Source organism: Asparagus officinalis, chromosome 6 (genome assembly GCF_001876935.1).
Source record: "Asparagus officinalis chromosome 6, Aspof.V1, whole genome shotgun sequence".
In the NCBI taxonomy this organism is placed as follows: Eukaryota; Viridiplantae; Streptophyta; class Magnoliopsida; order Asparagales; family Asparagaceae; genus Asparagus; species Asparagus officinalis.
The window spans coordinates 19,834,091-19,856,313 of record NC_033799.1 but is presented as its reverse complement, the minus strand read 5'-3'; the positions used below and the strand labels follow the sequence as shown (position 1 = coordinate 19,856,313).

At 41.9% G+C, this 22,223-nt stretch overlaps 1 pseudogene; it reads right to left on the bottom strand.

Moving 5' to 3' along the window:
• Positions 12,116-21,728, bottom strand: LOC109845855 (annotated as a pseudogene).

Sequence of the window (22,223 nt, the reverse complement as noted above, 5' to 3'; positions counted from 1 at the left end):
TCTCGCTACATGCCGATGTTTAGAGAAGAAGGCCATCCGGAGTTGGCTGATTTCTTCATTGCCGATTTTGCTGCTCTGGAGTCGGAGATCCGAGAGTTGAAGGAGTTGAAGGTTAATGGAGCTTCATCCTTCGTGTCCTCTCAGATGGAGCATAGGCTGGCACAGTGGCGCGACCTGAGATCTTCCATCGGCAGTGAGCTTCAGTCACATGAGCATTCGGTCGCGCAGCTGATGGCTACCGTGGCGAGGAGGGATACGGATAGAGAGGAAGTGGCTAGGTTGAAGGAGGCCTTGAAGCACGCCGAGGAGTCCATTACTATCATTGCAGAAGACCTGGCTGGAGTAGAGCATTCTCGTGGACAGGCCCTCGAGAAGCTAGGATCTACACAGGAGAGATTGATGAGGTTGAAGAATGAAGCCGTGAAGATCTTGAGCAGTTCTGAGGAATCCGTCCGAGCTGGCCTGCAGGCAGAGCTTGAACAGAGTTATAAAGATAGGCTTTCTAGCTTAGAGTCTCATGTCCTTAGCCGTCAGTTGCCTTCGGGCTAACGAGCTTTCTATTGTATTCTTTGACTTAATCTATTAATAGAGACTCTGCACTTGATTCCTTTATTTATTTTGAACTCAGCAATGATAAGATTTATAGGATTTTTGACAAACCCCCAGCCATCAACGGGTTTGGTATGTCTTTACCGATTACCGTTTGAATCGGACTAGCATGCGGATTGTCTAAATCCGTTCCGCATGTAACGTTGTGCTAAGAGAGTGAATTCTCTTAGACTTCGTGCTATGATGTCGAATACATAGGCTTTGCCATTTCTTATAGGGAAAAGGTACCCCGCACCGCGTATTAGGTGATGATTTATCCCTTCTTAGGCTTCGGGATAAAATTCCCCAGACTGGATCCTGGTGTCTTTTTCAATCGGCGAAAGACTAAACCGGCAATGCGTGTTAGACATAGACTTTAGGATTTTTGGCAAACCCCCAGCCATCAACGGGTTTGATGTGCCTTTACCGACTACCGTTTGAATCGGGCTAGCATGTGAATTATTAAAACCCGTTTCACATGTAACGTTGTGCTAAGAGAATTGCTTCTCTTAGACTTAATGCTATGATTTTGAATACATAGACTTCGCCTTTGTTACGGGAATAGGCTACCCGGCCACACGTGTTAGGTGTGGGCTCATCCCTTCTTAGGCTTCGGGATAAAATTCCCCAAGTTTAGATCTTGGTATCTTTTTCAATCGGTGAAAGACTAAACCGGCAACGCGTGTTAGGCGTTGACTCATCCCTACTTAGGCTTCGGGATGAAAATCCCCAGAATTATACTCTGGTGTCTTTTTCAATCGGTGAAAGACTAAACCGGCAACGCGTGTTAGGCGTAGACTTATCTCTATTTAGGAGTTGAGATAAAATTCCCCGTGCACAAAGTGCACGGATTGGAAGTTGGGAATTGTGTCTTTTCTCAGGGTAAAGACGGACTATCTGTAGGTTTGACTAAGTGAGATTGGGAACAATCCTAACTTTTATAGGTTTGATTGCTCAATTTAAAGTGGACCTCTCGTTCATGGGAGGAATCGAGAGAGGCATTTGGCTTTGGTCCTAACTTTTATAGGTTTGACCTGAAAGCAAAGAAAGTGGAATACAGGTAGCAAAGAAAGTGCCAACTCGTATTATCACTCAAAGGAAGACTTTAATGCTAGGTGATTAGGACCTAACATGTTGAGTCTGAGAAGTGCCAATGACTGGCAGATGGAAATTTTAGTGGATCCACTGTCAATCGATCTGATCAGCGGATGGTTTGGTGAGGAAAGATTAACCCATCAGAGGATTGGATCTCATCTCACAAAAATAACTCATGAGAGTTAGAGTTCGACGTTCGGAGTTCGAACGTGGATTTCTTATTTATCTTCTACAGTGACTGGGTTATCCCTAAGAATACCACATGTGCTATTCTTCCGAGAACTTCCCGATACATCAATTTTCCTGAAGATACTAAGGATAGTATCTTTTCAGGAATTTGCCATTTATTGGCATCATAAGCCGGTCACCATCCTTGGTGACTAAGCGATATGCGCCGCTCGAGTAAACTGTCTCTACTACGAATGGTCCTTCCCATTTGGGTTCAAATTTGCCCTTCTTCTTGGAATTAAGGATCATAGGCTGCCTTTCAGTTAGAACCAAATCCCCTTCTTTGAAACTTCTTTGTCGAACCTTTTTGTCGAAGGCTCGAGAAATTCTAGCTTGGTACAACTCAATATGTTGTTGAGCTTCCAGGCGCTTTTCATCGAGCCTCTCGAGTTCTTCGAGGCGTTTCTGATGTCGTTCTTCGGTCGTCATCTGGGTTGCAAGAGCGATCCGAAGAGATGGGATTTGAATTTCCAATGGAAGGACAGCTTCACATCCGTACACCAATGAATATGGGGTTGCGCCGGTAGGTGTACGCACCGTGGTACGATAGGCCCATAGAGCCGCGCCGAGCTTGTCATCCCAATCCCGCTTGTTATTCTTCACGATTTTTGACAAGAGCTTTATGATAGTCTTGTTGAAGGCTTCGGCCAATCCATTCGTTGTGGGATTGTAAGCTGTCGAAGAGATGTCCTGAATTTTGAACTTTTCGCAAAACCTTATGAAGGCGTTGCTGACAAATTGAGGACCGTTGTCATGTATGATTCATCTTGGAACACCATACCTGTAGATGATATGGTGCTTGATGAATGCAATGACATTACTCGTTTTAACTTCTCTGAGTGGAACTGCTTTAGCCCATTTGGAGAAGTAATCAGTAATTGCCAGGATGAACCGGTCACCTTTGACTGATGGGGGATTTATAGGGCCAACAATGTCCATTCCCCAAGTCTCGAACGGCCATGACGTAATCGAAGGATGCAGATGCTCCGGAGGTTGGTGCATATAATTCGCATGTACTTGACATGCGTGACACTTTCGGGCGTATGTGATTGCATCACTCATCATGAAAGGCCAAAAATATCACATTCTTCTGATTTGGTGTGCTCCACACTCTCCTTCATGCGTCTCCCTAAGGACTTCTTCAGCCTCTTTCGTCGATAAGCAACGCAATAGCAAACCATCGTACCCCCTGCGGTATAACGTTCGATTCTCCGTGTTATAGTAGAATCTCGGCGCTCTTCATCGGATTGACTCCCTTTCTTTCGTGTCTTCTGGTGGGATTCCATGTAAGACGTAATCGATGATGGGGAAACGCCAATCTCGGGGTTCAAACTCAATTTGGGTTGAGTGTGTTTCCTTAATCTCTTCTTCTTCGCTATCTTCATTGTAGATCGGCACTAAAAGTTGGTGAGTCCTCACTGTAACAAACTGTTCTGTTTCGGGAGGTTGTGCCAGAGATACGGCCAATGCTGCTAACGCGTCTGCGTAGGTATTCTGTAGCCGCGGAATATGTTCGATAAAGAATCCTTCGAATGATTCCGCCATCTCCACTGCCATCTTATGGTATGGTACTAAATCCGGACTTCGGACCTCGTACTCTCCCTGAACTTGTTTAACTATCAGTTGAGAATCGCCGAAGGCTTCAAGATACTCAACCCCCAGTTCTTTGGCGAAGCTGAGTCCTATGAGTAATGCATTATATTCGGCTACATTATTTGAGCACGGTTCGGTCAACGAGTAAGCTCGAGGCATCACGTGCTTTCCTGGGGAAACTAAGATAACTCCCACTCCGGAAGAAATCTTAGAACTTCCAGGAGCACTTGCTACATTAGTTGCTCGTGAAGCGCCGTCGAAGTACAAACGCCATACTTGCTGGTGCGAAGTTGCGTTTACTTCGTGGGTTTCATCGGGTAGATCATCATATATTTTGGCGGTATCCGTAGTTGGATTAGCTGCCAGGAGATCACAGATGGCCTGTCCTTTTACTGACTTCTGTTGTTTAAAATGTAAGTCATATTGGGACAAGAGTAAGGCCCATTTCGCTAATCGCCAACTCATGGAGGCTGGTTGAGTCATGAATACTCGGACCGGGTTAACTTTAGAGATGACATGAATGGTCTGTCCAACCAGGTAATGCCGCATCTTCTGAATAGCGAACACCAAGGCGAGGCATTCTCTCTCAATCATAGGATATCGAGATTCAGCGCCTACCATGGTTCGGCTTAGATAATAAACAGCCTGCTCATGACCGTTATCGTCATCTTGTGCAAGTAACGCACTTAATGAGTGGCTCGTCGCCTTGACATAAATCAAGAACGGTTTGCCCGATTTCGGTGCAACGAGTACAGGAGGTTTTGAGAGATATTCTTTAATACTCTCGAATACCTTTTGACAAGCGTCATCCCATACAAAAGATACGCCCTTCCTTGTGAGCTTGGAAAACGGTTGGCATTTCCCTGAGAGGTTCAATATGAACCGTCGGATATAAGCTAACCGCCCTTGCAATCCTCTAAGCTCCTTGAGATTTCTTGGAGGTTGCAATTCATTAATCGCCTTTACTTTATCAGGGTCAATGTGAATACCTTTGGTGGTAACGACGAATCCCAGGAATTTACCACTGGACATTCCGAGGAAAGACTTGGTAGGATTCATCTTCAATTGATGGGCTCGCATCAAGTCGAACATGGTCTTCAAGTCCTTGATGTGATCCTTCTTACCACGACTTTTCACAACCAAATCATCTACGTAGCATTCGACAGTCTTTCGGAGATGCTCCTGAAAGATCTTTGACATGGCTTGCTGATATGTAGCACCTGCATTCTTTAAGCCGAAGGGCATAACTGTGTAGCAGAAGACGCCGAGAGGCGTTCTAAATGCGGTATGTTTTTCATCATCTGGATGCATCTTTATTATAACCAGAGAAACCATCCATGAAAGACATTCTCTCGAATCCGCACGTATTGTCGATGATAACATCCGTGATGGGAAGGGGAAAATCATCTTTTGGGCAAGCAGCGTTGAGGTCTCGAAAGTCGATGTAAATCTTGACCTTTCCGTTCTTCTTAAGAACTGGGACAATATTGGCAAGCCACTCTGGATGTTGCTCTTCTCTAACGAAGCCCGAGTCGACAAGCATTTTAACCTCAGCTTCGATCGCCTCCATCATTTGCGGACGAAACCGTCTTTGTTGTTGTTTGACAGGTTTGACATTCGACTTAATATTGAGACGATGCACTGCTACGTTTGGATCGAGCCCTGGCATGTCTTCATAATTCCAGGCGAACACATCGATGTACTCCCTGATAAGAGAGATTAACTCTTCTTTCTCCTCGGGTAGGAGACTGTCGCTAATGAATATCGGCTTCGGATTTTCCTCACTTCCCATATTCACTTGGACTACTTGATCTTCGGTAGGAGGTTCTCTTTGTTCGAACCTATCACCATACTGCATGTTTAGGTGATGAACCAAGGATCTTCCCATGTCGGCATCCGGTCGTCTTCCTCTATTGTGGTAGGATCGACCGTAACCATGTTAGACATCAACTTTTTGAACATCTCACCGATACTAGTATCGGAATCGCAAGCTGAAGAATCAGATGAGTATCCGTTTCTAGCTTTGTTAGCAATTTGATCGATGATTTGCCAACAACATTCATCGTCGGATGAGGAGACATAACCAAGACCTCTTTTGTGGCGATAATAATCATCAGGTTTTCCCTTTGGTACATAGGCCACTCGAGGTGGAACTCGCGGACCTCGACCGAAGTAAAGACCTTCTCCCAGTGTGAAGTCATACCCATACTTTTCCATTAGATCGCGCGCTTTTGCGTCATATCTAAATAGATGAGGGGCAGGTTTATCTTCATTGTCTTCTTCTTCTAAGAAGTGATCGGGTATCGGAGCTTCTTTTCCTTTGCCGTAGACGACTTCTTTTCCACCCCATGTTCCCGCGGGGATGACAAGCGTCGCTCCGTATGGATCTTGTACCTGTTTTTTTGTCAGACAAAATGATTGAAGTGGCATATACAAGTCAGGGTTATCATTTAGCTCTTTAGTGACATTATCAAGACACATCGAGTACTCTAAATCATCGTTTATTGATAGTTCTTCGGCAAGTTGCCAATTACAACTACTTTCCGATGATTCATCATCGTCAAGATTGATTACAATGGGTACAATGTCTTTAAGTACAAAACCACCATCATAATCAAACCCAGCTTCGGTGTCAGCTTCATCCCCGCTGTCCGTTCCTTGGGCCGATGGTTCAGTATCGGATTCGGCGCCGTATAGAATGGAATTAGTGAAATAGTTCTCTAATCTCTTAAACGGTTGCTTATCCGCGACCACCGTCTTGACTTCATTATTTGAGTCGACATACTTGAGGCATTGATGCAGAGTTGACGGGATTATAAGGTTACCGTGGATCCAGGGTTGACACAACAGTAAGTTATAGGATGTTTCCGCGTCAATCACATAACAAGTAATTTCTGACTTCAAATCCCCGATCTGGCATTTGATTCGAATATTCCCCAAGGGTCTGGACCCGCTGGTGTTGAATCCGTAAATCGTAGTGCCAGTGGAGGCTAGTTTGCTAGTCGGAATTCTGAGATGATGCATCAATCAAAATGGCATGATGCTGACAGCGGATCCTGGATCGACTTGGATCCGGTTGACCATGCTGGAACCAATGTGCCCAGTAAAGTACAAAGGCCTATCATGCTTTGAGTTCTTTGTCTGCATGTCTTCTTTAGTGAAGGAGATGCAGGGGAAATGATGCGCCGTGAGATTGCAGTGTTGAACTGACGACTCCGGTTCTTCAGAAGATGGCTTGATTCGAGTCAAGAAAGCTTCAGAGTCGCTCAAAGCCTCTTGTAATGCTTTCCTTGTATCCTTTGAAAGACGCAACAGCTCGTATAGGGTTATCCTAGCCGGGATATTGGCCAACTGCGCCATAATGTTAAATAGGTGCGGGGAGCTTGCATTTCCCGGTTTGTCTCTCCCAATCGGATGATTGAATCGAGACTGCCTCGGGTTTTGGGCTTCTTGGTGTAGAGGCTCTTTCCCCTTCTCCTTTTGCTGGACTTTCTCCGTAGCTACAGGTGTTGGGGGAGTTGCTGCAATTCCCAGTTCTGCCAATGTTTTGGAAGGAACGGTTTTGGTGCCTAATTGCTCGGAAGCATCCGGGTACTTGTAGTGATACTCATTCCTACTTCGGGTTGCAAAGGCCTCCTGTTCATCTTCAGAGAGCGGGAAGGCGGGAATTTCTTCGTCATCTTCTCCTGGAATAGCAGAAGCTCCATAACAAGACTTACCTCTTCCTTTTGATCTTTTCTTGGAAGAGGCTCCAGTCCATTGTTCATCTCCAATCAAATCTGGATGAACCCAAAGAATCTCACCATTCGGGGCTGTGTGCGGCACAAGTCCTTTCTGGCGCTGATTGTGAGGATCGTCATTCACCGTCTTCACTGCTGCCTTTATCACTGGTTCATGTTGGAACCAGCTCAAGGGAAAAGAGCCGAAGCTAATCGACACTGCATTCGCACCCACTTTCTTCTCCTTGGGTTGCTTCATAGTGATGACCCCGACATCGATTAGAGCTTGAATCTTATCTTTAAGGGCATAGCACGCCTTGGTAGGATGATGCACCGCTCTGTGAAATGCGCAATATTTTGGATCATTAATTCTTTTAGCATCTTCTTGATCCTAGACCGGAGGCAATTTGATCTTGTTGTTCTCGATAAGGTATTTAAAAATACCGGGAACTTCATCCTCTTTGAATGAGTAGACCTTCGGGAACTTCGGTTCCGCGGCTTTTGGCTTCTGGGTCTGCTGTTGCCACCTTGATTGTTGAGGCGCCTTTTGCTGCTGCTGTTGCGGTTGCGCTTGTACCTCGAACGTTTGATTCGCGTCCACGGCATTTGCATGTGCTTTTCCTTTACCCTTAGGGACAAAATTTGGTTGCGGAGCATTATTTGCTATTTGACCCCTTTCCGCCTTCTTCCTTTTAAGGAATCGTTCGGCTCTTTCTCCTCGCACCTTCAGATCCTTCCAGGTCTTTGGTGGCGCCATTCCCATGGCTTCGAGGATGTCCAATGACAGATTATTGTGACAAGTCTCGAGAATAAAATCTTCACTGACCGGGTCCCTGCAATTCATTGCTTTGTTTCGGAACCTCTTCACAAAGTTTTCGACCGTTTCACCATTCTTCTGTTTCTCATCAAATAGAGTGCCGATTGAGATTTCCGTGTCATCATCGAAGAAGTTTGTCAGAAACATATCTTCCATGTCGTCCTAACTGCTGATACTCCCGGGCTTGAGACGGCGATACCAGTCGAAGGCTGCTCCGCGAAGAGTGCCGACGAATGACCGCACTATAAGAGGTTCATTCCCAGAAATGATCCCTAAATGAGACTTAAAATATATTAAGTATTGGGTAGGGGAACCCTTTCCATCAAACGGCGTAAAGTTGATTAAATTGAACTTTGCTGGATATGGAATTGATTCCCACTCCCTTGGGTATGGACATGGTATGCCGGACCTCTTCACTTCTTGAGCATTCATCAATGCGTTGATCTTGCTCTCTAAGTCCTTCATCTTCTTGTCTTCACTCGTATCTGTCTTCGAGTGGCTTCTAGGAGAGGTGACGTGGTCCTCTTTTGCATTCTCATCCGAAGGACCGCCTCCGTTATTGTTGTTGACAGGAAGGATAGTTATGTTAACATTATCCTCTTCCCATTCATTCTCCTCTTGATTGCGACGAATGGGTCCTCCTTGGTGAGTTGTCAGAGCCGCGATTTGTTGGTCATGCATCTCTCTTATTTGCTGCATAGCCATCTCCATCTCGAATTTGAAAGCTTCCTTCTGCTTAGTCAGGGCCTCTTCAAGCATCTTGTTTACTTGTTCGACGCTGATCATAAGTGATTCGTAAGGCTGTCCCGCACTAGACGCCGTGTCATCGGATGCTATGGCCGAGTAGGAGTCTGAACTAGCATCTGACACCTCCTCTTCCAAAGGAAGTCCCTTTTGCATCCTTGATCGCGATCGAGTCACACGCTGGGATACTCCGGCAAGCCGGTCTGGGTTGAAGTGTCGCGTTGATTTCCCTCTGCCGGTCATATTAGCCGATACTTCTAGGTATTCGTCCTCTTGTCGAACGAACTTCTTCCCACGAAAACGCCTTGGCTTAGAAATTCTCTCGAACACCGAGACTCTCTTTGGGGTTTTAGAACATCAGCATTCTGACAACACCGCCTTGATGATGTTGGCACACGGACAGTGAGACTCCGTGTCTTGAGCACATCTCTTTTGAGACTTACTCGCACCCCCAGCTCTATAGTACAACTCATCAGTTTGATAACTGGAGCAACCCATAGAGTGTTGGCGTGAATTCCCAGGTATAACACAATCATCATCAGACGAATGTGTTTCCTTCTGAGGATATGACGCTTTATTAGTGTTTTCAAAAGTCGCTCGTTCAAGTCCACGCTTTTGCGAGCGTAAAAACTTAACGGGCTCTTGAACTTCGACACGCAACCCAATGCGGTCGGTAACAGGGGCTTTCCCTTTGTTATCTTTTTTGGAGGGATTAACACGACCCCCAGTCTGGTTCATCATTTGGGGACCTTTCAACGGTCCCAATCGCTCCTTTACAGGTGCTTTACCTCGGTGCTCCGGTAAGGGACCGAGACGATCTTTCAAAGGAATCCTTGATCTTGAAGGATCCACGTTCTTACCTGACTCCGCCGGAGGTGCAGGGGCAAGGAAAATGGGATCTGGATTTGATGAAGGTTGGACGGCAATCCCGTTTGCTTTTGCCTTTGGCGCCGGCTTTGCCTTTGGCACCCATACCTGCTTGTGTTTTGACGGATTCTTGACCGTCTCTTCTTTCTGCATCTCTTCCGCTTTCTGCAGAAGGACTCGGGCATGTGCAAGCAAGGCGCGGCGTCTCTTGATTCGCTCTTCGAGGGTTGAGCGAGTCCTCTTGACACGAACCCATTCGTTCATTTCTGTCTTGAAGGAGGAGTTGGTTGTGCACCGTTGTTGCTCCCGGCGCTGCCTGGATTTTAGATCCACATTATAGCGGATCCCGTCCATCGGCTCCAAAGCCTTGGCCAGCTGACGAGCAAGGCGTTGACGCCGTCTTTGGCGTGCTCTCTTTGACAATGCTGGAGCGTCTTCAGTAGCCATCTCCTCGGCGGAGGAGAAGTCCGGATCTGCGGTCTCGACCACGTTAGACGACGCGGGAACGTCGCGTGGTGCGGGTGCAGCGGCGAGCCGAAGGTCCCACGAACATTTCTGGAAGAGGATGCCTTCCTGCGCCTATTCGGAGAGGCGGATCTGGAGGAGGAGGAAGAGAGGTACTCTTCAAACTTCTGCTGATCGAACTCATACTCGATCTCTTCATTCACCCGGATCTTGAATGCCGGTTACGTCACGACAGCCTCGGCAGCGAGGCTGTTGGCTCCCACTGTGGTCGCCAGCTTGTTTTCGGAAAAAGTTACCTTCATCATTGATTTCATTAAAACTTCAAGCGTTACAAATGAAATTCAAATAACGAAAATAAAAATTACAACTTTTCGAAAATAAACGCAAGATCCGTTCGTCGTCTCTTGCTTGCGTGGGTCTTTGGCCTGTGACGGGGACGTTGATATCCGTGGACTACCTGGCAATCAGATCTGGTCCGGAACAGTAGGACAGAGCTTCGTCGATCCGCGAGGGGATCTAGAAGAACTGGTCCGGAAAAATCGGACAGAGCTTCGTCGATCCGCGAGGGGATCTAGAAACTTGAAGCGCCTATCTCGGCTAACGCGAGATATTTTCTCTTCTTAGTATTAATCGCCAAGGGATAATACTAAGGATCGGGTACAGGGGAGGTAGATCTGATGAAGAACTTGCTCGATCAGTCTTCACTGCAGCAGGGCTTCGCCTATTTCTCTCCAAAACTCCAGATCCTCCAAAAATGAGGCCTTAGGTTGCTATTTATAGGCAATGGGGGCACCTAGGGTGCCTAGACGGGTGTCTCGGAAATTCCGAGACACCCCTGGGGTGTCTCGGAATTTCCGAGACACCCCTGGGGGTGTTTTGGAATTCCTGAGACGTCCGTTGAGGTGCATTCGATTGTTTTCGCCGTAGATTCTTCGTCCGAACTCGGATTTGAGTGATTCCAGGTGCGTTGGAAGCTTGACGAAGAGTTCGATCCGCTCCGATGGTTGGATTATCTGTAGAATGAACGAGACTCGAAGGGCGTTGTTCTTTTCGTAACATCGCGGGGCTCTCGATTAGCCCGGCTCTCGATTAGCCCGTGCCTTCGTTATCCCGAAATTCTGTCAGCTCATGTAGTTCGTCGATTCACTTCAATCGTTCATCGACGTCAATCGAACTCCTGTGGATCGGATAGTGACGTTCATCGTTGCTCTTTAACACTGAGCTGTTCGTGGAGACCTATAGGCAGTTTTCGATGCCTACAATCGTCCCACCAATACCAGTATACCACACACAGGTTTGTTGATATTTACAGATTCAAATACCTAGATATTTTATTTCAAAAGAAAAGAACACAAGAATATTGTTCAAATTGCATAAACAAGAATTACTATTGCATCCTGCGGAAGGGGTAGCAACCAAAAATCAATATAAATATAAGTGTTGAGGTAAACAAACTTCAAGTATTTCAAATGAAAACAAACTATCAAGGAGACAATTGACACAAGGGGGAAAAACCGGCATGGGGGCATAAATCCAATAATCAAATCCCCCGACTTACAATATAACAGCCGAAGCATTCTGATTTATGTATGTTAATCACAAATACAAGTACCAGGAGAATACAAAATACAATTGAAACAAGGAGAATACAATGAACTTAGCAATACATGGAAGAATACCCATGTTGCTTCTCCAGAATCCATTTCTAGTATTTGAAGCCTCCTGCTTGCAATTTTCTTCCTCCAGGCCATTAGTAAAAGAACCAAATGAAACTGATTGCACTGGTCCAAAGATCACCCAACAATGCTACAAGCTTATTCAATTTCGTTTTCCTTTTGTTAATTTACCCTTGCAAGCTTACACAATAAGACAAACACAAACGGTTTGTGGTATCAACTGCCTTTGCTCATAATGAAAATGCAAAGGGGAAGTAACATGAACCACAAATAGTTCAATTAGTAAAATTTTCATCTCGTTCATTCAACATTTGTTTCAACGGCTATAAAAACCTGAACCCATTTAGCAAATCCACATGATCGTCGATAGACTTAGACAACTTCTCTGCTTCTCCAATGTATGACTGGGGAGTCAAATTCAAGAGAACGTTCTTTGCTTCTTCTGGCAATTACAAGCCATTAATGAACTTTTGAATGCTCTCCTTGCTGACAACTCTTCCTCTGGTGAGATCCTTCAGCTTCTCATATGCCTCTGGGATGTTGTATCTGTGCATAACCTAATGCAAGAAAACAATAGAGAGTCCATCAACAACAAGGGTCTCTTTTATTCTTTAATGTTATTGGTTATTTTGATGTTCATTGAGCAAATGATACTCTTGATAGTGTCTCGTTAGCAGATATTTTACTTTATTGGAGGAATATGTTGATCTCATGATGAAGCAGACTATCGTGCCATGATTTATTGCTAAGGTTGATTATCAAGTTATGGCTCTTGCTTCTTGAGGGATTATTTGATTAAATACCTTCATCAGGAGATAGGTGTGTTTCTACCTCAGGCTATGGAAATACATAGTAATAATCAGGTTCTGGCGTATATTGCCAATGGTACAGACTAAGTCTCACGAGAACAGGAAGCATATCAAGATTGATTGTCACTTCATTATGATATGATATTAAGCAAAATGTCACTTCACATGTCAATTTAGACAGATAGGTAACGTTTTCCCTAAAACATTACCTTTTTTTGGCGGGGAGGAGGAGGAAGGGGAAGGGGATTTTTTGCTTAGATTTAACTAGCTAAAAATAGAATTGGGATCCTCTCCTAATACCTAATATTTCCTAATGAGTTTTGTGAATAATTGGGAGTGGGACCCACAAGGATGGGTGAGCAAATGAAAGTTCATGATGAAAATGAAAGGCTCGGATCTCCTTATTAGGAGATATTAGGATATTTTCATTAGGAGAGGATCACAGTCCCATTGAGACTTAATGTAATTATATTCTATTTGTTTTCGAGTGAAAATACCCCTCTCTTGGACTGTCATCTTTCCCAACTTATAGTCAAAATGCTGGGGGAGGTGGAATTAGATGTCCTATATAAAACCTTCAAAAACAATACAACATACAAGCCGACCTTTGATATTACATCATATAACCAACAAAAGCAGAAAAAAGAAAAATTATACGAAAGCAGTCATAATAAAGTCTATGATGAATATTGTTTTTCAACAATCACATGGGCTGCTGCAGCAGCCCATGTTTTCAATTTTTTGTCAAAAGTTGTGGGCCCCACTGAAGAAAATTTAAGACGTGGGTCCCACGAGCATAGTAAAATATTATTATTTTATTGGTGCATAATATTTTCCCAAATGCTATAAATAGACACCAAATACATAAGGAAAATTCATTCTAAAAATAACAATCAATATATACAGATATATATATTATAGAATAGCTAGTGCTCGTAGGAAAAGTGCCTTGACCGAGAAAGTCTTATGGATCGAGGAGATCTTTGTCTGATAGATCGAGGAGATCTTTGTCTTATAGATCGAGGAGATCTTTGCCTGATAGATCGAGGAGATCTTTGCCTGATAGATCGAGGAGATCTTTGTCTTATAGATCGAGGAGATCTTTGCCTGATAGATCGAGGAGATCTTTGCCTGATACATCGAGGAGATCTTTGTCTTATAGATCGAGGAGATCTTTGCCTGATAGATCGAGGAGATCTTTGCCTGATACATCGAGGAGATCTTTGTCTTATAGATCGAGGAGATCTTTGCCTGATAGATCGAGGAGAACTTTGCCTTATAGATCGAGGAGATCTTGACGGTACTGGGTCGTTGCACACTAAAGTACTGGACTACTGTTCCTGGAAGTAATTTGGCATTGGGATCCTTGCACCGGAGTAGGCCAAATAATGCTTTAAGCATATCATTTTACAAATGCACAACAGTTGAGTTGGAAAATTTTAAATTACTGCACTTTAGTTTTCTATTCAGTTTTTGTTGTTATATATTTGTATTATTCCAGATTTAACCATAGATGCTAACAGTCTAAAGGGAAGTGCAGTGCACTGTTAGGACTTACTGTGTCATCATTGAGACGAGACTCATTTACCTACACATGATGGAGAAGAAATAAAGAATTAAGAAACGAAGAGAGTTACAAAGCAGTGTAATTTCATGAGTCATGTCATTATTAAATATGCAATTTGGAATGAGACATATTGATGGAGCTGTATCAAAATGTACAATCAAAGTATTATTACCTTAAAATAATAAGCTTTAAACTTCAAACTAATTTGGGCAAGTTTCAGAGTAAACTTGATTAAATATAGTGGTGGCAAATTATGACCCGACCCATCAACCAGATCTGACGCGACCCGTTTATATTGGGTATGGGTCAAGTTATATGGGTCGGGTCATAAACGGGTCAACCCGAACTGACCCGTTTATTAGATGGGTAAATTAGGGTTGACCCGAACTGACCCGTGTAACCCAATACTGACCCGTTTATTTCTAAATTGGTTGCAAACTCCAAATATGAAGATCATCTTCGTCATCTTCATCCTCCTCCTTCTCTTCTCTCTCCTTTTCCTTCGACCCCAGTTTCCCACAAGGTCTAACATCTCCGGCGTAGTTGGCCGTGTCTCGGCCCTCATCGACAGTGAGCCAGCATTTCAACGGTCGAGATCGGTCGCGGTTCTGCTCGTACAGATGAGATCGGAGCAGGATAATGGGAGGTCGGAGAAGGGAAGTAAATAGGTGCCCAACGTGCTCTGCGACCTGGCGAGCTGCGGGAAGCTGGAGAACCTGTCGCTGTCGGGGAACTACTTCACCTCGATGTGGGAGAGCTGTTGGGATCTGGTCGAGAGCAGAGCTCTGGATCTGAGGAGGAACTATGTTGCAGAGTTGAAGGGTCAAAGGTCAGCCTAGGAGTGCGCTGGTTATTTTTCTAAAGCCCAGGTTCTATCCGGTTTTGACTTTTATGCCGTGCGAGGATCAGAGGGATTCGGGGGTTTGTTGGAGTGAGGCGATGGCCAAAAAGGCGGGGACCATGGTTTATAATGCTGTGAATAAGCGGCAACATAATCCTTAATTAGGATTGTTTATTAAAAGGGTCAATCTCTTGTACAATCTATGTAGCAGTATTGCATATTTTGACTCGTGATTGTCGAAAGAGTCAAAAGAATTTCATCTTGATCTATATATTATCCACGATATTGAACTGAGATTTGATAAACAGGTCATTCGGGTTATATGGGTTGGGTCAGGTAACCCGTTTAATAAATGGGTCAGATCGTATTGACTCATTTGTTAAATAGGTCGGGTCGGGTCACACTTATACGAGTTGGGTCAACTATGACCCTACCCGACCCAACCCGACCCATTTGCCACCCCTAATTAAATGTTAACATTGGGATTGTCTTTATACGTCAGCAGCATATTGAGCAAAAAAGGAGCTTTTGCCACTTTTAGATGTATCTTTCTTCGCATCAACTACTCGGACGTACAGACATAATTTTTTGAAATGAATCATGCCTGATATCATAGTAATGGATCCCAAAAAATAGAGCTAAAGGAAATTGAAAAGAATAGCAAAGACATAGTTCATACAATATTTTTGAGGGAAATGGTTAGTACAATTTTAGAAAAGAAATACTTGAGGGAAATGGTTAGTACAATTTTAGAAAAGAAATACTTATATAGAAAAAAACTTAAACATCGGTAAAATCATATATATTATTAGATGGATGTACAAAAAAACTTAAACATCGGTAAAATCATATATATTATTAGATGGATGTACATTGGATAGAAATTATGTTGACAGCAAAACAAGAATTCATCTTGAAATGGATCCACATTTCTATGATCTTGTAATTCATAGAATTTAGCATCTTGCATTAGCGACGAATTCAAATTCAACATATGCCCAACCTAAATAGTTAAAGCAAGAACAGAACAAACAACATACATGAAGTAAAGAACGACGACAGCGGCACATTTCCTACCAATTACACATCTAGCTTTATATCTAATTCTCTAGTGATAACCATCTCATACAGATTTTACTACTAACCTGAAGCTTCTGGATTCCTTGTAGTGCATTTTTGTATGCCAAGAGAGAATACCCATATCTAATACCCAAATTCCATAAAACAGTAGAATCGGTCAAATCCCTCTGTCAATGATTACACATGCAATAAGTATAGCATACTTTTCCAGAATAAGACACTAAGACGTGTTTTTTGAACTGTGATATAGCACTGAACTTCACATTAGGTACTCCTCAAGAACCATGAATAAAGATGGAAAAGTAAATGATACACACCTGCATACGAGAGATGGGCAATTTCGAGCTGAGAGCTAGCAGATAAAATAGCATTAACCAAACACAAGTTGCCCTCACTATTCTCAAAATCAATGGGATTAACTTTATAAGGCATAGTTGAAGATCCAATCTCCCCAGCCTTGGTCATCTAGAAAGCAAAATTATCAAGAAATCATTTAATTCCAAATTGGAAGTTTGGGAGCTAAAATAGGTCCTAATATTTTAGAGGTATAGTGGTCAAGCATAAGAAAGTTACATGCTTAAAATAACCTAACGAAATATAGCTCCATATGTCCCGATCAGAATCAGTCAGGATGTTATTAAACTGAACAACTGCATTGAAAAGCTTTACGATATAGTCATGCGGCTCAATCTGTATATGGAGCAAGCAACAGGCTCAGATAAAGAGTATGCATGCAAGCCAAGTGCCATTCCATTCATAGGCCACATTGACGTAACCTTTCAGACAACACAAACTTAACAAAATTATTAGCTGGCGCTGCAATTCCATTATTATTTATGCACTAACTGGTTGGTTGAGAATAGACTAATTGATAAATGTACTGTAATTCCAAGATAGATGGATAACCTGCAAGTGTATCTACTTATTATCAAGCATGCACATGATAGTATCTACTTACTATATGAATCACCTTTTGTAAACTCTTGAAACGTAAAAAAAACCTACATTTTAATGACCTGAGTCGATTGCAAAACTCATATTAAAGAAAATCCTAAGGCTCTATTAGTTATACACTTTTACAGTTTGTATAGTTGCCTAAATCTTCACGAGGACTGTTTACTAGTAAACTAGTTCAAGCAGAGAACAATGAATACAAGCAGCAGTGTCAAAAAAGTACAGGTAAATAAAGTACTTCTCCCATTAATGAAACCTGTCCAAGTCATCCGCAAAGAAAAAACCATATGAAAATCGTCTATGCACTACTTAATTACGCAAAAAAAATCCATCAAGCTGAAATGAATCAGATAGGTAAAACCTTGCAAAGAGAAAAGTAGTAGAAGTAAATAAACATGCCTGTGTCACGTAAGGGTTGAAACCTAACCCCAAAGAAGTCACGAACTCAGCTGCAACAGTTGACCAATCAATATCAGGACATGCAACTTTATGTGCAATATAGTTTCCCAATATTTGCACTTCTGTAAAGGACTTCCCTACTTCACTTAGTCTGAAAGCAAAATTGGCTATCTCCTTTGCCAAAGTAGTGGGTGAAGCAGGCTACAAAGGGAGTTAGAAGATATCAGAACTAAATCATTTATTCCTGTAGCATAACGATGAAAATTATTAATATGATATTTCAGCTGCTTTGAGTAGTCAACTTAGTATATATCCACTTCTACTATTGGCCATGTCACGCCCCGGCCTGACGGGCCCATTGGTGCGGTACAAGTCGTGGGACTCAACAAGTATAACGTGTTGTTTGGCTCAATCTAATCCCAAAATCGACTAACCGATGTTACTATTAAATAATTTAAGCCACTTAAATTCTCACTCATTTCCTGATGTTGGACTAAATAGGAGTGTCACAAACACCCCACCTTACATAAGCGACATCCTCATCGTGACATGACAATTGGCACATCCTGGTATCACTAGGTTATGTGGACTCTAGAGGTGGCTCCCAACGCACTCACGCAATATAGCACTTAGCCCCGTATAGCACTTAACTCCACACTTCTGACTTGCAACTGCTATGATACAATTTGTCACGCCCCGGGCCGCCGGGCCCATTGGTGCAGTACAAGCCATGGGACCCACCAAGTGTAACACGTTTGGCTCAACCCACTGCCAAAATCAACTAGTCGTGTTACACTTGAGTCTTGGGCATACCGTGTTACACTTGAGTCTTGGGCATACCTATTTAAGCAACTTAACTGCTCACTCATTTTCTGATGTAGGACTAAATAAGAAACAAAGACATGATTATATTATTTTTAATCTTCAGATTGAAAAGGTTCCATTCAATTTATTTCATAGCATCAAGCTAAAAACTCGTGAAGAACGGAATGTAGAACATGTCCTGCAAACATATATAAACGAAGATAGACAGCATAATCTTTATCAAACCAGTAATTATACATGATGTATTAGCCCCATGTAGAAAATTCCTAAGTTTCAGCAAGTAATCATTATTTAATTATTTCTATATATGCCCCCCCCAAAAAAAGCATACTTTTGTATAAAAAAATTTCACCGAAATGACCAACCAGAAATCTTTGAGTTATTTCAACCAAACAAAATCCACCACTAGGACATTAGGGAAAAATTCTTAGTGGAATATTACCCTATGCACCTTAGATTAAGTTTAACTTTTTAAACCCAAGAGTACTTTGTTTTTCTTTGAGTACTCCCACTTCTCTAATCCTTCTCTAAACGTGCTCTTGTCAGTTGCATCCCTTCTCCATTTGGGATAAATTTCGTTAAGAATTTAGGATTGCTAAATAAATTAGTTCATGGAAATGAAAAAGGTTTTTTCTTTTCCCTTGAAGCATTCTCTTCATTTTCTTAGTCTAATAGCTTCTGATTCTTTTTATTTAAATCAATATATACAATAAACTATGTCCTTCTATGTGTAAAAAAGGGAAATATAAGATTTTCAATTATGCTTATATATTATTAAAGTTTTTGTAGATAACATCTAATCAACAAAAAGTGGGTATTCCGTTATAACAAGAGTTGCCTCTCATCTAGAACTAAAAATACCTGTACAAGAGTGCGAGACAACGTGGAGATATGAGCATTTTCTTTCACTAATTTTCATATTTTATTCAACAACTCAATCATCACAGGAAATATGACAGTGTTGAACGCCTCCTTCAGTGCCAATGCATGGGCTAAATTATTTATATCCTCTGATGTACAAGCAAAATGGAAAAACTCTAGTACCTAAAAAATAATTTTGTAGAATCTGATGTCAAATATTAAGCATCAAATGAAATCTTTGAAATCATAGTTAGTCGTAGTTATAAAAAGAGGAAGCATAGAGTACCCACAACAAGGAACATCAAAAACTCACCTCAGCAATCTCAACATTGGATTGACATTTCTGCTTCAAGAAGTATTCCACTGCCTTAACATCATGGTTAGTTACTTTTTCAATCTTTTTCACTTCCAGAGCATCAGCTTTGCTGAAGCCACTAACTATACTTTCTAAATAATACCTGGCATTCTCACTGAAGCTTTGAACCTCCTTGATTTCAGGTATTTCTGATAATTTTAGCAACCATTTTTCCTAAAAAAGAATCACTTCATATTAGCATTTTGCACTAAGTAGCCTACATGAAAATAGCTACAGTGGCTAGCTTTGTCAGATCATGATGGGTAATGGAGAAAGAGGTAAACCTTTTTTACTTGTAAGTTACCTCTATCTCCATTACCCAAGACATGACTACACTATGACAAGTTTTAATGAAGACTGCTACCTATATCAAAGCAGAGGCTGGACGTTTTGTCAGATTGTAAAAGAAAGCCCACTAATAAGCATGACCTAAATAAACAATATTCGATGGACTCACAGAAACTGCTAATATTACATCATATGCAAATTTATTAGAAGAGGGGTACTATTGTCTGATATGCATATCAAATATAAATTTCCCAACGGTTCACAGAATATTTTAGGCACAACTTTAAACCTTTTGAGATAACTAAGGCTTTAATCCTTTTATCTAAATACCTAAGCCATATTATGATTTGTAAGCAAGACGAACAAGGATATCCAATCAACAACCACAATTTCTTCATGCTTTACCAGAAACATTTCTTTATCATTCGCTACAAAAATGATTGTATAATCTACATTTAAATACGAAACCATTATTCTTAAAAAAACATAATGTAAGACTAACACTGTGCTCTGGTGTTGAATAAAAAACACTTATTAAATATGTATTCATACAGGAGAATTTAATGAAAGTTACCTCGACCATTACATGGTAATAGATTAACCCATATTCACTAAAGAATGGGTGCAAATCCTTGACTTTCTACAAATATCGGCCATCTAAAGGTGATAATGCCATAATGCTAAAAGGCTCAAGATCAACAATCTTCTCTTCATGATGATGCTCCATCTAAAACATTAAAGTTCACACAGCCAAAACATATTCAACCACTTGTCCAAATATGAGGAAAATCGAAGAAAAATGATCACCAAAAAAATTAGATCATTTCAGATCAAACTTAATCATCATTGAAGATTCATAAGCCTAATTATTGGATTGAATACAACTCACTATAAATTGGGGATTGCCAAAGGATCATCTCAATTTATTAAAAAAATCAAGAACCTGAAATTCAAAATACAATAGTGGAAGCCCTACATTACAAATTCAGAAGAAGAAAACAAAGTGACCTATAGCATATGATATTTATTATTTACTAAAAGTTTTATGCTCTATCCCAAAATATTCCCTCCCGTAAACTTATAAAAAATCCTATCTTTATTCAAAAATCCAAAAGATGCCACTTTTGAGAAACATTTCGAGATTATAGTATATGAGATTTAAGAAAACTTAGCAACGAAATAATCATAAAAAGGCAAAAAACAAGCATGCAGTCAATAAAAGGTTGGGCTTATGTTCATGAAAATTCTCCAGCTAGGAAATCAGGAATGGAGATCTTTACCTTAAGTGTTTCTGAACTGCTCAATGAAACCCTAAGTGTTTTGAATCACCGAGGAGGGGTGGCTGAATCCAAAACCCTAGCTGGCCTGATCGTCTACTGATCGAAGATGAAATGGGAGAGGAGGAAAAGGGTGGCAAGAAAGCGAACGGGGCACGAGGGGGTGATAAGAGCTTTTCCATGGAGTTGCAGACGAGATCGAAACCCTAACCCTAGATTTTTAAGGGGGGGTTTGTTCAGGGTTTAGTTCATCAGAGGAGCGAGCGAGGAGCGAGCGCCTTGATTCATTTTATACGCGTTTCATGTGGAGTTTAGGTTCAGTTCATCAGATATTTTCTTTAAAAGTAAGGTAAATGATGGATAATATAATAATGCATATAGACTTTTGGAAAAACTTTGTTGTAGGTCCCTCATGTGCTAGCCAAGTATCGTTTCGGTCCTTTCGGATCATCTATATACTATTACTAAAAACTCTTACCCTTGAAAACGCCACTTAGTAAAAATGACATATACCATTGAAAACGCCACCTGACAAAAATATCTATTCCTATCTTCTTCTACTGCTTCGTTCCTAGCTCCGCCGCTTTAGATTCCAAAGCTCTGCTGCATCTTCGTTTTACCCTTTCTGCAATGACACATACCCTTTCTTCTACCTCCTCACTCTTAACAATTTCCCCCATATTATTTGTTTTACCCTTTCTTCAATTTCCAAGATCTCCTTTCACCCATAGCCTTTCTTTCCCCCGTTCTTCATTTCCCAAGATCGCCTCTTTGTTTCCTTGGATCTCAGAAATCACCTTCAACTCCCCAAATCGTCTGTTCGTCTCCGTCGACTAGAGAAATTGTGCCCAACCTCGAGAACCCAAGCGTCACTGAAGGATGATATGCATATATAGCAAGCCTCAGAGTCTCATCCCCACATCCCTTATTTCCAAAGAAACCTATCGGCAAAACCCCTGGCAAAGATTGATCCCTATGCTACAGAAAGCTATCGGCGTCAGAGGAGGTGAAGGTCGTCGGCGTCACTGGAGGTCAACAGGTCGGTTGACTGAAACCCTCAAAAAAATTTACCAATGTTATGAAATTTACTTTCATTGAAATTTTTACCATATATTATGGAATTTGATTCACTGAAAGTAATTCACTGAAAGTGATCCATAAAGTCTAAAGGAATT